The sequence below is a fragment of the Malus domestica genome, chromosome 13, assembly GCF_042453785.1.
Source record: "Malus domestica chromosome 13, GDT2T_hap1".
Classification (NCBI taxonomy): Eukaryota; Viridiplantae; Streptophyta; class Magnoliopsida; order Rosales; family Rosaceae; genus Malus; species Malus domestica.
In genome coordinates, this window is record NC_091673.1 from 15,367,920 (window position 1) to 15,380,226 (window position 12,307).

General features: G+C 39.2%; 1 pseudogene; it reads left to right on the plus strand.

Moving 5' to 3' along the window:
• Window positions 1-2,576: 2,576 nt before the first annotated feature.
• LOC114820378 (protein MIZU-KUSSEI 1-like) lies at window positions 2,577-3,580 on the plus strand (annotated as a pseudogene).
• Window positions 3,581-12,307: the final 8,727 nt, after the last annotated feature.

Sequence of the window (12,307 nt, forward strand, 5' to 3'; positions counted from 1 at the left end):
GGTTTCCGAACATATTTTGAATGTCACTTGTTGCTAAATGAATAAGCTTGCGGATTTCTTGTCTTTACATAATTTCAATAACTTTTCGGATAGGATTTTGAGTGACACGTGTCGCTAAATTGAGCAACTCTCCATATTTCTTATCTTTATGTAATCTTAATAATTTTTTTGATAGAATTTCGAGTGCCACATGTCGAGAAGTAATTGGTTATGCAAATTTTAGATAGGATTCTTATCTACATCATACTTTTTATCTTCAACTTCCAATGTTAATAAATTGGCTAGATATTGGGGTAGAATTCATACACATTCATCTTTGTCCTCTCCAATATCTCTTGTCATTGTCTAAAATTTGTTATTTCAATTAAAGTTTACAATGAATTCCAACTTTGGGTTCTCTTCGCATTCTAAATGGGGTTTTCATTCAATTTCGAATTGGAAGATAAATGGGCAGAGCGAAGACGAGAAGATGAGAAGTTCGATGAAGAAGACGAAGCATGGCGCAATACAACATTTATGGCAGTAATGGTTGGGGCCATGGCGTGTGAGGAAATTCAAGAACAATCTCAATGGGGTGGTCTGTTGTTTGTCGCTCTTACAAACCATGAAAAAGATAGATCGCACATGAGACTCTGATGAACAACTATTTCAATTCAAACACAATGTAACCATAAGAGGATATCAGACATTGCTTCCGGATGAGGTGTCATGTCTTCAAGTGTTTGCATCATGATGTCCAACATGTCAATCTATACTTTCGGCAGAAGATTGATAGAGCATGTCGCTCTGGTTTCTCACCTCACCAAAAGGTTATTGTTGCACTTCGAATGCTGGCCAATACCTCCCCAACTGATGCGAGCGATGATACATATGGTATGTTTGAGTCTACATGTCTTGATAATCTTGCTCAATTTTGTCACACAATTGTTCAAATTTTCAAAAAGAAGTACCTTCATATCAAGCAGATCTTGCTCGGCTCATTTGCAAAGCTGAAGAATGTGGTTTTTTGGGCATGATATAGTCATTAAATTGCATGCATTGGCAATGGAAAAGCTATCCCACCATATGGCAATGAGGATTTAGCGGAAGATCAAGAAAGCCAACTATTGTGTTAGAGGCGGTTGCCACAGGGATTTGACATGCTTTCTTTGGAGTCCCAGGATCCCAAAATGACATTACAGTACTCATACATTCACCCCTCTTTAATAACCTGACGAATGGTGAATCACCTCAACAAGCGTCAACAATATGTGATATTACCTAGCAGATGACATCTACCTAAAATGGGTGATACTTGTCCAAGCAATTGCAAACCCTGTGGATGGCACCGAAAAGTGGTTTACCTTACAACAAGCGGCGTACCGGAAAGATGTTGAGAGATATTTTGGTATTCTATAAGCTTGATTGAAAATCATTAAAGAACCAATAAGAGGGTGGAGTCAAGATAAATTAAACTTCATCATGATGTCGCGCATTATATTACACAACATAATTGTGGAGGATGAGCAAGATGACTATATTGATGAAAAGTTTGATGACGACTAATATGATCCAAATAGGACAAGGAGGGCTCATGTGAGAATATATGATGGGCCTAATTTGCCTCTGTATGCAAGAACAACTAGCGTATCTTTAAATGAATACATAAGGCGTCATAGGATCATACATTCGCGTATCACAAACAAATACTTACAACAGGATCTTGTTGCACATCTTTGAGCCAAAAGAACAATGGAGTAGGCGTAATAAACCAAATGTTGTTTATGTTTCAATAACTCCCCTAAGTAATACTAGGGTGGAAATTATGTTATTATTTGTTAAATGTTGTTTAAGTTTCAATAACTCCCCCAAGCAGTACTTAAATATTAAAGACTACAATTGAAACTTAAATATTGTTTAAGTTTAATGCAAACATTTTCTTGCATTAAATAAAAGTCAAGACATCACCTTTCATCCACTAGCTTTTCTAGGTAAATGCTTCCAAAGTAAAAAAAGCAAGCGGACTCTTGCTTTTCTTTTGTAGCACTCCATATGGTCTACATCTTTCAATGCAGCCCGTCGAAAGGTGATCTCTCGACATGCTTTTCTTTTATACCACTCCACATGGTCTATGTTTATACCATATTTAGGGCCTTCGTATTTAGACCTCGTATAAATACTCGGGGGACTCAAATGTAATTATGTAATAAAGGAAGGGGTAAATATGTAATTAGGGGAGGAGCCCTTATTCTATAAAAGGGCATTTTCACCCTCACAATCCCTAAGCCTCTCCTATCTAGAACAAAGCTCTCACACTCTCTCCCTCACAAATACTCTCAGAGAAATATAATCAGTGTGGACGTAGCCCAAACCTTGAGGTGAACCACGATACATCTTGTGTTACTTACATTACTTGCAGATTCACGGTCGGATTTACGTTGTTCCAAGACCTCTGGAGTCGTGCATCAACATTTGGCGCCGTCTGTGGGAATCGAAAAGTTGTGTCGATTCTCCTTCATTTTTTCACCTCTACCGTGAATCTGCAAAACCTAGAGACACAGAAAAAGAAAATTGTCCGTGTCCTACAATACGAAACTATGGATTCGAGTGCCTCAGTTCTCTTGTCCTCTCCATCAAAGCTCGAAAACCATCAGGAAACCAATAGCCATATCCAAAAGGGAGGTATTGCTCCTTTCATTGACTCATCATATTTGCAAAAACAATCCCATGTCCCTACTGGTTTCATTTGGCCTGAACGACACTTGGTTGCTGCTCTTGAGGAGCTCAATGAACCATTGGTGGATCTTAAGGGTTTCTTCAAGGGTGATGCTGTGGCAACCGAGCATGCTGCCAAACGTATTAGGGCATCGACGCCAATGGCAGCCTCAGCACCTCATTGCGCCACGACCTGGACGACATCAATGCCGCCGCTACCAAAGCCCTAGATCCCCAGGACCAAGATTCTCAATCTTCTACCTTGCCCACCCCCAAAAAACGACTTCGTCTTGGTGGTTCTGCCTCAGCAACCCCGCCCCTCGAAATCCATAGTCATCGGCATAATCTTCGGCTACCGCTGCGACCACGTATGGTTTGCATCCACCACGACCGCCGCTCCACCAAACCCACCCTCCTCCTCGAGCTCTCGATCTCGACCCACCAGCTCGTCAATGAGATGCAATTAGGGCTCGTCCGCGTGACCCTCGAGTGCAACGAGTCAGACCACTCCTGACCGTCCCCATTTGGACCGTTCATTGCAACGGTCGTAAATTCGGGTTCGCGGCGAGAAGAAAAGCAAGTGAGAAGGTGAAATTGATGCTGAAGTTGATGCAGTCGGTGACGGTCGGAGCCGAGGGTAACGCCTGCTGGGTTCGCGCTTGGGTCAGAGGCGGAGTCACGTCAGGAGGTAATGTACATGATGGCAAATTACGATCACGTGGTGGGGAGCGCTGACTCGGAGTCGTGTTCGAGTCAAGAACTCAGTATCTTCCTGCTCCAGTCCAGGCACTCTTGGGGCTGGAGTACACCAGCTGGTTTTCAGACAGCAGAAAAAAGAAAAAGAGAAAAGAGAAAAGCAGATGTATGCCACCTGCTGGAAAAATGACCTCGGGGAAGGCTAGAACGTGCAGGAAAAGAAAAAAAAACTTCTGTATCAAAAGCTACAGCCTCCCCCAAAGGATAGTTGTGGAGCCATCCATCCATCAGCTTGTCGAAAAAGAAAACAAAAGCAAAAGCAAAGCAGAAAAAAATCGAGAAAAAACAGAAAGGGAGGCACATAGGGACACTGCAAAAGCAAGGAATAAACATCCCACCAGAAAGATGTGATTTACTTTTCTTATTTTTGAATGATGTGTTTTATTTTTCGTATCTTTCTGAGATATCTATATAAACCCCATCAGAGGGTAACAAAAAAAAAAAACGGCAAAGCCCAAAATAAATGGGCTGGCATGTTGTGGAGGGCGAAGCCCATAAGCCCAAAATAGCACCAACCAGGTGACCAAAAGTACGTCCAGTACTCCACAATTAGGCAACCTGCCTCTATTATCACCAACCAGGTGACCTAAAGTACGTCCAGTACTCCAAAATTATTTGGCAACATGCCGCTATTACCACCAACCAGGTGATGAAATGTACAACCCGTACTCCAATATCATTTGGCAACTAGCCATTCATGCCATCAACCAGGTGATGAAATGTACAACCCGTACTCTAATATCATTTGGCAACTAGCCATTCATTCCACCAACCAGGTGATGAAATGTACAACCCGTACTCTCCTTCATGCCACCAACCAGGTGATCAAAAGTACGCCTAGTACTCCAAATTATACATGAGCATTACTCATGTCATTCATACATAAACATTCATGAGCATCACTCATGACAATCATACATAAACATTCATGATCATCATTCATGTCAACATTCATGAGCATCACTCATGTTAACATTCATAAGCATCACTCATGACAACATCCATAAGCATCACTCATGTTAATCAACATAAACATTCATGAGCATCACTCATGACAATCAGCTTCAAAAGCTTCATTTACAGAGCTCTAGCTTTAAAGCTTCATTTGCAAAGCTTCACCTACAAAGCTTCAATGCAGGGTATACAAATACCACATCTGAACAACCGCCACTTCGGCCCATACATGGATTCAATTTTAAGTCTCCAGCCAACAGACTCTATTGACTGAAGACTTGGGGGACTACATTATGTACCATATATTAGGCCTCAACTGGGCCTCATGAAAAATACTTTGGGGACTTAGCCCATTATTTATGTATTAAGGAGCGAGCCCTTATTCTATAAAAGGGACTCCCTCACTTTCATTAGAGAGCACCCATTATTTATGTACTGATGAGCGAGCCCATATTTTATACAAGGGACTTCCTCACCTTCATTAGAGAGCAACGCCGCTAGCTGAGCAACCGCCTCACCGCGAGCATTACTCCTAGCCCATCACTTATATATTGAGAAGCGAGCCCTTATTCTATAAAAGGGACTCCCTCACCTTCATTAGAGAGCAACGTCGCCAGCTGAGCAACCGTCTCACTGCGAGCATCACTCCTAGCCCATCATTCATGTATTGAGGAGCAAACCCTTATTCTATAAAAGGGACTCCTTCACCATCATTAGAGAGCATCGCTGAGCAATTGTCTCGCTACGAGCATCGACTCTAGCCCATCATATATGTATTAAGGAGCGAGCTTTTATTCTATAAAAGGGACTCCCTCACTTCCAACGCCACAAACCGAGCCAACCAAGGCAACATAAGCCACAAGCAGAGCAGCCTCGCAACATGTGCTACTTTTGGTTGAGCATCATTTTGGATTAGGCACCACCTCATACCGAGTATCAGTCCTAGACAACATCTAGTTACTTCAGCCCACACATGGACTGAATTTCAAGTCTCTAGCCAAAAGACTCTATTGACTGAAGACTTGGGGGACTACTGTTTATACCATATTTAGGGCCTCCGTATTTAGACCTCGTATAAATAGTCGGGGGACTCAAATGTAATTATGTAATAAAGGAAGGGGCAAATATGTAATTAGGGGATGAACCCTTATTCTATAAAAGGGCCTCTTCACCCTCACAATCCCTAAGCCTCTCCTATCTAGAGCAAAGCTCTCACACTTTCTTCCTCATAAATACTCTCAGAGAAATATAATCAGTGTGGACGTAGCCCAAACATTGAGGTGAACCACGATACATCTTGTGTTATTTACATTTCTTGCAAATTCACGGTCGGATTTACGTTGTTCCAAGACCTCCGGTTTTGTGCATCAACAGTCTACATCTTCAAACAACATGTGAAGGGAAAACATTTTGTGAGAGTTTTTCATTACTTGTTAAAACGCTAATAGAAATTACTGACACAGAAAAATCTTGTATTTTATTTCATTTTCAATTTAAAGACAATAACAACTTAAATATTAAAGACTTCAACAACTTAAATTTAAAAACTACAACAACTTAAATTTAAAGGCTACAACAAATGATTATAATAATGATCTTCATCCGTCATTGTAGGAGTATAGTCGGATGTTGTAAACAACTCCTGTCGGGCCATAATTTTCCTTTTTTTCCTATCAAAATATGCCTTACTCATTGGAGTATAATTCATACTATCCATTTCCATGTTCTTATCATCCATCTCTTCTTGTATTTGTTTTGCCCGTTCTTTATGTCTACGCTTCATTTCTTCCGCGACAATGACATTTTGCTCCGCCATTAATCGCATTGAGGAGACCATTTCCTCTCGAAAGGTTAACTCTTCATTTTCCATGCCCTTTTCCTTAATTTTCTAGCCTTGTTTCATCTCATAGCCTTAGGTATGGAAGATTGACCTGGAGACGGATTTTCTAGTCTTGTTTCTTCAATGATAGGAGATACTTATTCATCCCCAATTGTATTTGAGGAAACATTTCCGAACACTGACGTAGGACCAAATCTTTCTTGAGGTGAATTTTGAAATAACATCCACTTTTTACAAATTTTCCAACAACCTTGATGAGTAAAGGGTTATTTCATGTCATCCATATACAATTGCTCCGCTTGGCGTTCCTAGAAAATATAATTACAAAAATTAATTTATGAAACTAATATTTAAAAAACTTGTGACAATACTTACTTTGTCGTATAGATTGGCTCTGCTTTCATGTCTCATTTCGGCCGTTATCATGTCTTGATGCCATTTATTCAACCTTGGATGAAGATGTTTTTTCCATTGTGAAGAACAACTCTCATGGTTTCTGGGGTTCGGTGGAGTGATGCCTTTGTAGAACTCATAGTGCTTTTTGGATGTACGAGTCAGATTCCTTCATTTGTTTGAGAAATACCATTGACACTATCTTCCGAAACTCATCTATAAGCCTTGCAAAGAGTTTCCATCTTCTTTTCGGATCCAAACCTTTCTTTTGGTTGAAGATGTGGTCATTTGAAAATTATTGAAAAAATTAAAAGAAAGATTATTGGAGAGGTAAGAGAATAGAATGTGAAGAATTGAAATAAAATGGTATAAGATGGTATGGAATGGTGAAAATGATGCGAGAAATGGCTTAGGTATTTATTAAAAAAAAATTAGAGTTTAAATTTCATCTTTTTTTTTTAATTCCAACGGTTACATGACGTCAACTAGCCGTTTCTAGTTGGCATCAAGATGACATCATGTTTGGCCATCCCCAATTGAGCTGGCCAAAGGGTTATAGGCCAAAACATAGCCCGTTTTGACACAAAACTCATCTTCATATAGGATTGGGGTAAAAAAAATTGGGACGCACTGGGCCATAAATTAGCCAAATGGTTAGCGGGCTGGCCAAAGAAAGCCAACTAGCCCGATTTTTGAAAGCCAAGAATTGAATAGTTGCCTGGCCGTAATTTATTCTTGAATTTTCTTATCAAATTAAAGTAAAGTTGTGTTCTTAATTTGCGAGACATCAAAATAAAAGTTTTAGAGAAATTAAGGGCGTGTTCGGTAACTTAATGCAAAACAATTTTTGAACAACTGTTGTGTAAAACGAAAAGGGCAAATAAAATTTTACATTTTTATGATTTCTTTTGCTAGTTTAATATCTTAGAATGAGTTTTGAGAATAAAAACTTTGAAAACGCATATGGTACCAATACTTATAATGTCATAAAAATATAAACTTGTGTGTTGGTAGTAATGGTGCTATTGGTGGCAGTGATGGTGGTTGAGATGAGAGTGGCAGTGGCAGATCCAGGAAATAATATTAGGGGGGGTCAGTAAGAATAGTGCTTGCAACGCGCAAATTTTTTTTACCAAAAATAGCATGCATATCGCCATTTCATCGAGTCTTGTTAGGCGTGAAGTTATTTGGAAATGTATACTGCACACTTGTTAATGCTTCATTTGCGAGGGTAACTAACATGTTCCAAGACTGCTCCCATATAAATGCTTAACAAATAAACAAATTTATCTTGAACACACTAATAATGTTTGATATCATTGCATCCCATTAATATGTTTGTCCAAAAATGATGATGTTGGAGGGCATGTATGAAGCCAACTCTAATCTTCAAAAGGGCAGCATCCAAGGTATCCATAGACATTCATCGAAGTTCGGAAGGTCAGCAACCAAGGTATCCATGAACGTTCACCGAAGTTCGAGGCATTTGCCACTAGAGACTGGTGTTGGTAGCAATGGTGGTTGGAGTGGTGGTAAGAGTGAGGGTAAATAGTGAAGGTGGTAGTGGCCATGATCAGGGTAATGGGGTGGAGAATGTGGTGGGACGTGGTGGTGGTAATGAAGGTGGCCGCAACAGTGAAACAGCTGAGGTGGTGGTGGCGACGAGGTGCATGTGGTGTAGTCAAGGTGAGATTGTGGCGGTGGTGTTGGCTGCAATAATGAGACCGTAGAGGTGGTGGTGTCCATGGTTGTGACTTGCGAGGGTGATAATGATGGTTGACATGATCACGGTCGTGATACTCTAACTTTGTTTTATAATGTATCTTTTTTTTCTTATTTTGAAAATTGATGTTGGGTATGGTCTGCCACTTTTGGTGTTACGTTATGTTTCAACGTGCAACTTCTTTAATATCAATCTAATCTCAGCCGCCGTATTTGATCCAACTGTCTTAAAACGCAGTGCACAAGACATTTTGCCTAAAAGGGTCCGCTATTCCCAGTTTGAGTTTGCCACTATTTTCTCCCTCCACTTCCTCCAAAAATCAAAATTAACGTTAAATCTTATCACGTGCACACCACCTGACTCTCCTTTGAGGACCAAAGCGTCACTTCGCTAGCCCTTCAGACACAAAAACTATAGAATCATACATATTTGCATATTTTTACATTTTAGAAATTTAAGGTTTTCAATTATTTTAAAGAATGAAGCGTTTGAACTACCCTCACATGTTGTGCACATGCTTCCATTTAACAAAAATTTGGATGGAATGAATGAAAAATTAATAGCATGGGGCAAATTAGCAAAAAACTAAAATAAAATTTAAGTCTATAATTTTTGTAATTACATTTTCTAGGAATGCCAAGCGGAGCAATTGTAAATGAATGACATGAAAAAACCCTTTACTCATCAAGGTTGTTAGGAAATTTGTAAAGGGTGGGTGTTATTTCAAGCTCCACCTCAAGAAATATTTGGTCATACGCCGGTGTTCGGAAATGTGTCCTCAAATACAGTTGGGGATGAAGAAGCTTCCCCTATCATTGAAAAAAAAATTAAGGCTAGAAAATCCGTCTTCGGGTCAATCTTCCATACCTAAGGCTATGACACGAAACAAGGCTAAAAAATTGAAGAAAAAGTTCAAGGAAAATGAGGAGTTAACTTTTCAAGAGGAAATGGCATCCTCGTTGCGATTAATGGCGGATCAAAATGCCATTACCGCTAAAGAAAGGAAGGGTAGACACGAAGAACGGGCAAAACAAATATAAGAAGAGATAGATGATAGGAGCATGGAAATGGACAATATGAATTATACTTCAATGAGTACGGCATATTTTGATAGGAAAATGAGAGAAATTATGGCCCGACGGGAGTTGTTTACAACATCCGACTATACTCCTACAAAGGCGGATAAAGATCATTATTATAATTAGTTGTTGTAGTCTTTAATATTTAAGTTGTAGTCTTTAAATTTAAATTGTAGTTTTAATATTTAAGTTGTACTCTTTAATATTTAAGTTGTTATGGTCTTTAAATTGAAACTTAAACAAGTAATGAAACTTTAACAACATGAAACAAAATACAAGATTTTTCTGTATCAGTAATTTCTATCAGCGTTTTAACAAGTAATGGAAAACTTTCACAAAATGTTTTCCTTTCACATCAACAAGCATGCTGTTTGAAGATGCAGACCATGTGGAGTGCTACAAAAGAAAGGATAAGGATCCTCTCCTGAGCAGATGGAGAGGATCCTCCTGACCAGGCTCATCGGGCCATTCATTTTTTATCCAACGGTTATAATTATTATAACTTTTAGAGGGGCCCCCTGTTTGTAGCCGTTGGATAAAAAATGAACGGCCCGATGGGCCTGGTCAGGAGGATCCTCTCCATCTGCTCAGGAGAGGATCCTGGTCCCAAAAGAAAAGCAAGAGTAGGCTTGCTTTTTGACTTTGGGAACATTTATCTAGAGAAGCTAGTGGATGAAATGTGATGTCTTGCCTTTTATTTAATGCAAGAAAATGCTTGCATTAAATTTAAACAACATTTAAGTTTCAATTGTAGTCTTTAATATTTAAGTACTACTTGGGGGAGTTATTGAAACTTAAACAACATTTAACAAATAACAACATAACCTCCACCTTAGTAATACTTGGGGAAGTTATTAGAACTTAAACAACATTTGGTTTATTATGCCTACCCCATTGTTTTTTTAACCCAAAGATGTGCAACAAGATCCTATTGTAGGTACTTGTTTGTGGTACGCGAACGTATCATCCTATGACGCCTCATGTATTCATTTCAAATTAGGCCCATCATATATTATCGCACTAGCCCTTCTTGACTTATTTGGATCATATTGGTCGTCATCATACTCTCCATCAATATAGTCGTCTCGCTCATCCTCCACAATCATGTTGTGTAATATGATGCACGACATCATGATGAAGTTTAGTTTACCTTGACTCCACCTTCTTGCCAGTTTCTTAATGATTTTTCACTATGCTTGTAGAATACCGAAAGCTCTCTCAACATCTTTCCAGTACGCCTCTTGGTGTAAGGTAAACCACCTTTCGGTGTCATCCACAAGGTTTGCAATTGCTTGGACAAGTGTCGCCCACTCTGGGTAGATGCCATTTGCTAGGTAATACCCCATATTGTACTGACGCCTGTTGAGGTGATTTACCCTCCGTCGGGTCATTAAAGATGGGTGAACGCCCGAGTACTATAATGTTTGGGATCCTATGACTCCAAAGAAAGCATGTCAGATTCATATGTCAAACGAGGTAACCGCTTCTAAAACAATAGTTAGCTTTCTCGATCTTCCACTAAATCCTCTTTACCATCCGGTAGAACAGCTCTTCCACTGCCAATGCATACAATCTAATAACCCTATCATGTCCGGAAAGTCACGTTTTTCAACTTTACGAATGAGCCGAGCAAGATCTGCTTGATTTGGTTCACGAAGGTACTCCTTTTTGTAAATCTGAACAAATTGTGTGACAACATTGTGCAAGATTATCAAGGCATGTAGACTCAGACATACCATATGTTTCATCCATCGCATTAGCTGGAGAGGCATAGGCCAATATTCGAAATGCAATAGTAACCTTTTTATGAGGTAAGAAACCAGAATAGCTTGCTCTATCAATCTTTTTCCGAAAGTATGGATTGACATGTTAGACATCATGAAGCAAACACTCGAAGACATGACGCACCATTCAGAAGCGACGTCTGAAATCCTCTTCTGGGTACACTGTGTTGGAGTTGAAGTAGTTGTTCATCAAAGTTTCATGCAGATCTCTCTTTTTCGTGGTCTGTAAGAGCGACCAACAACAAAGCCACCCAATTGAGATTGTTATTGAGTTTCCTCACATGCCATGGCCCCAGCCATTGCTACCATAAATGTTGTGTTGCGCCATGCTTCGTCTTCTTCATCGGACTCCTCATCTTCTCGTCTCCGCTCAGCCCATTTATCTTCCAGTTTAGAATTGGATGAGGACCCTCAGTTGGAATTCATTGCAAACTTGAATTGAAATAACAAATTTTAGTCAATAACAAGAGATATTGGAGAGGGCAAAGATGAAGGTGCGAATTCTACCCCAATATCTAGCCAATTTATTAACATTGGAAGCTGAAGATAAGAAGTGTCACGTAGATAATAATCTTATCTAAAATTTGTATAACCAATTACATCTCGACACGTGGCAGTCAAAATCCTATCTAAAAAATTATAAGATTACATAAAGATAAGATATATGGAGAGTTACTCACTTTAGCCACACGTGTCATTCGAAATCCTATCCTAAAAATTATTGAGATTATATAAGGATAAGAAATCCAGAAGCTTATTCATTTAGGAACAAGTCACACTCAAAATATGTCCGAAAACCTTATTTTAATATGGTAGTTTAATTCAATTAACCAATAAATTAAAGAACAAACTTAAAATAATAAATTATTGAGGGGCCTGACACTGTTCAATAAAAAAAAATTCTTGTAGGGCTATAATTTGAACGGGGGCTAAACATTGTTCTTTCGGTTGAAGATGATCTACTATATATTTCTTATCTATTTGGTTAGTCTGAGAAGTCATAGAAGGCTGGAAATGCTCCATCAACAACACTATTAATTGATTTCTTGAAGGCTTGGTACAAGGGATATTCAGACATCCTCCT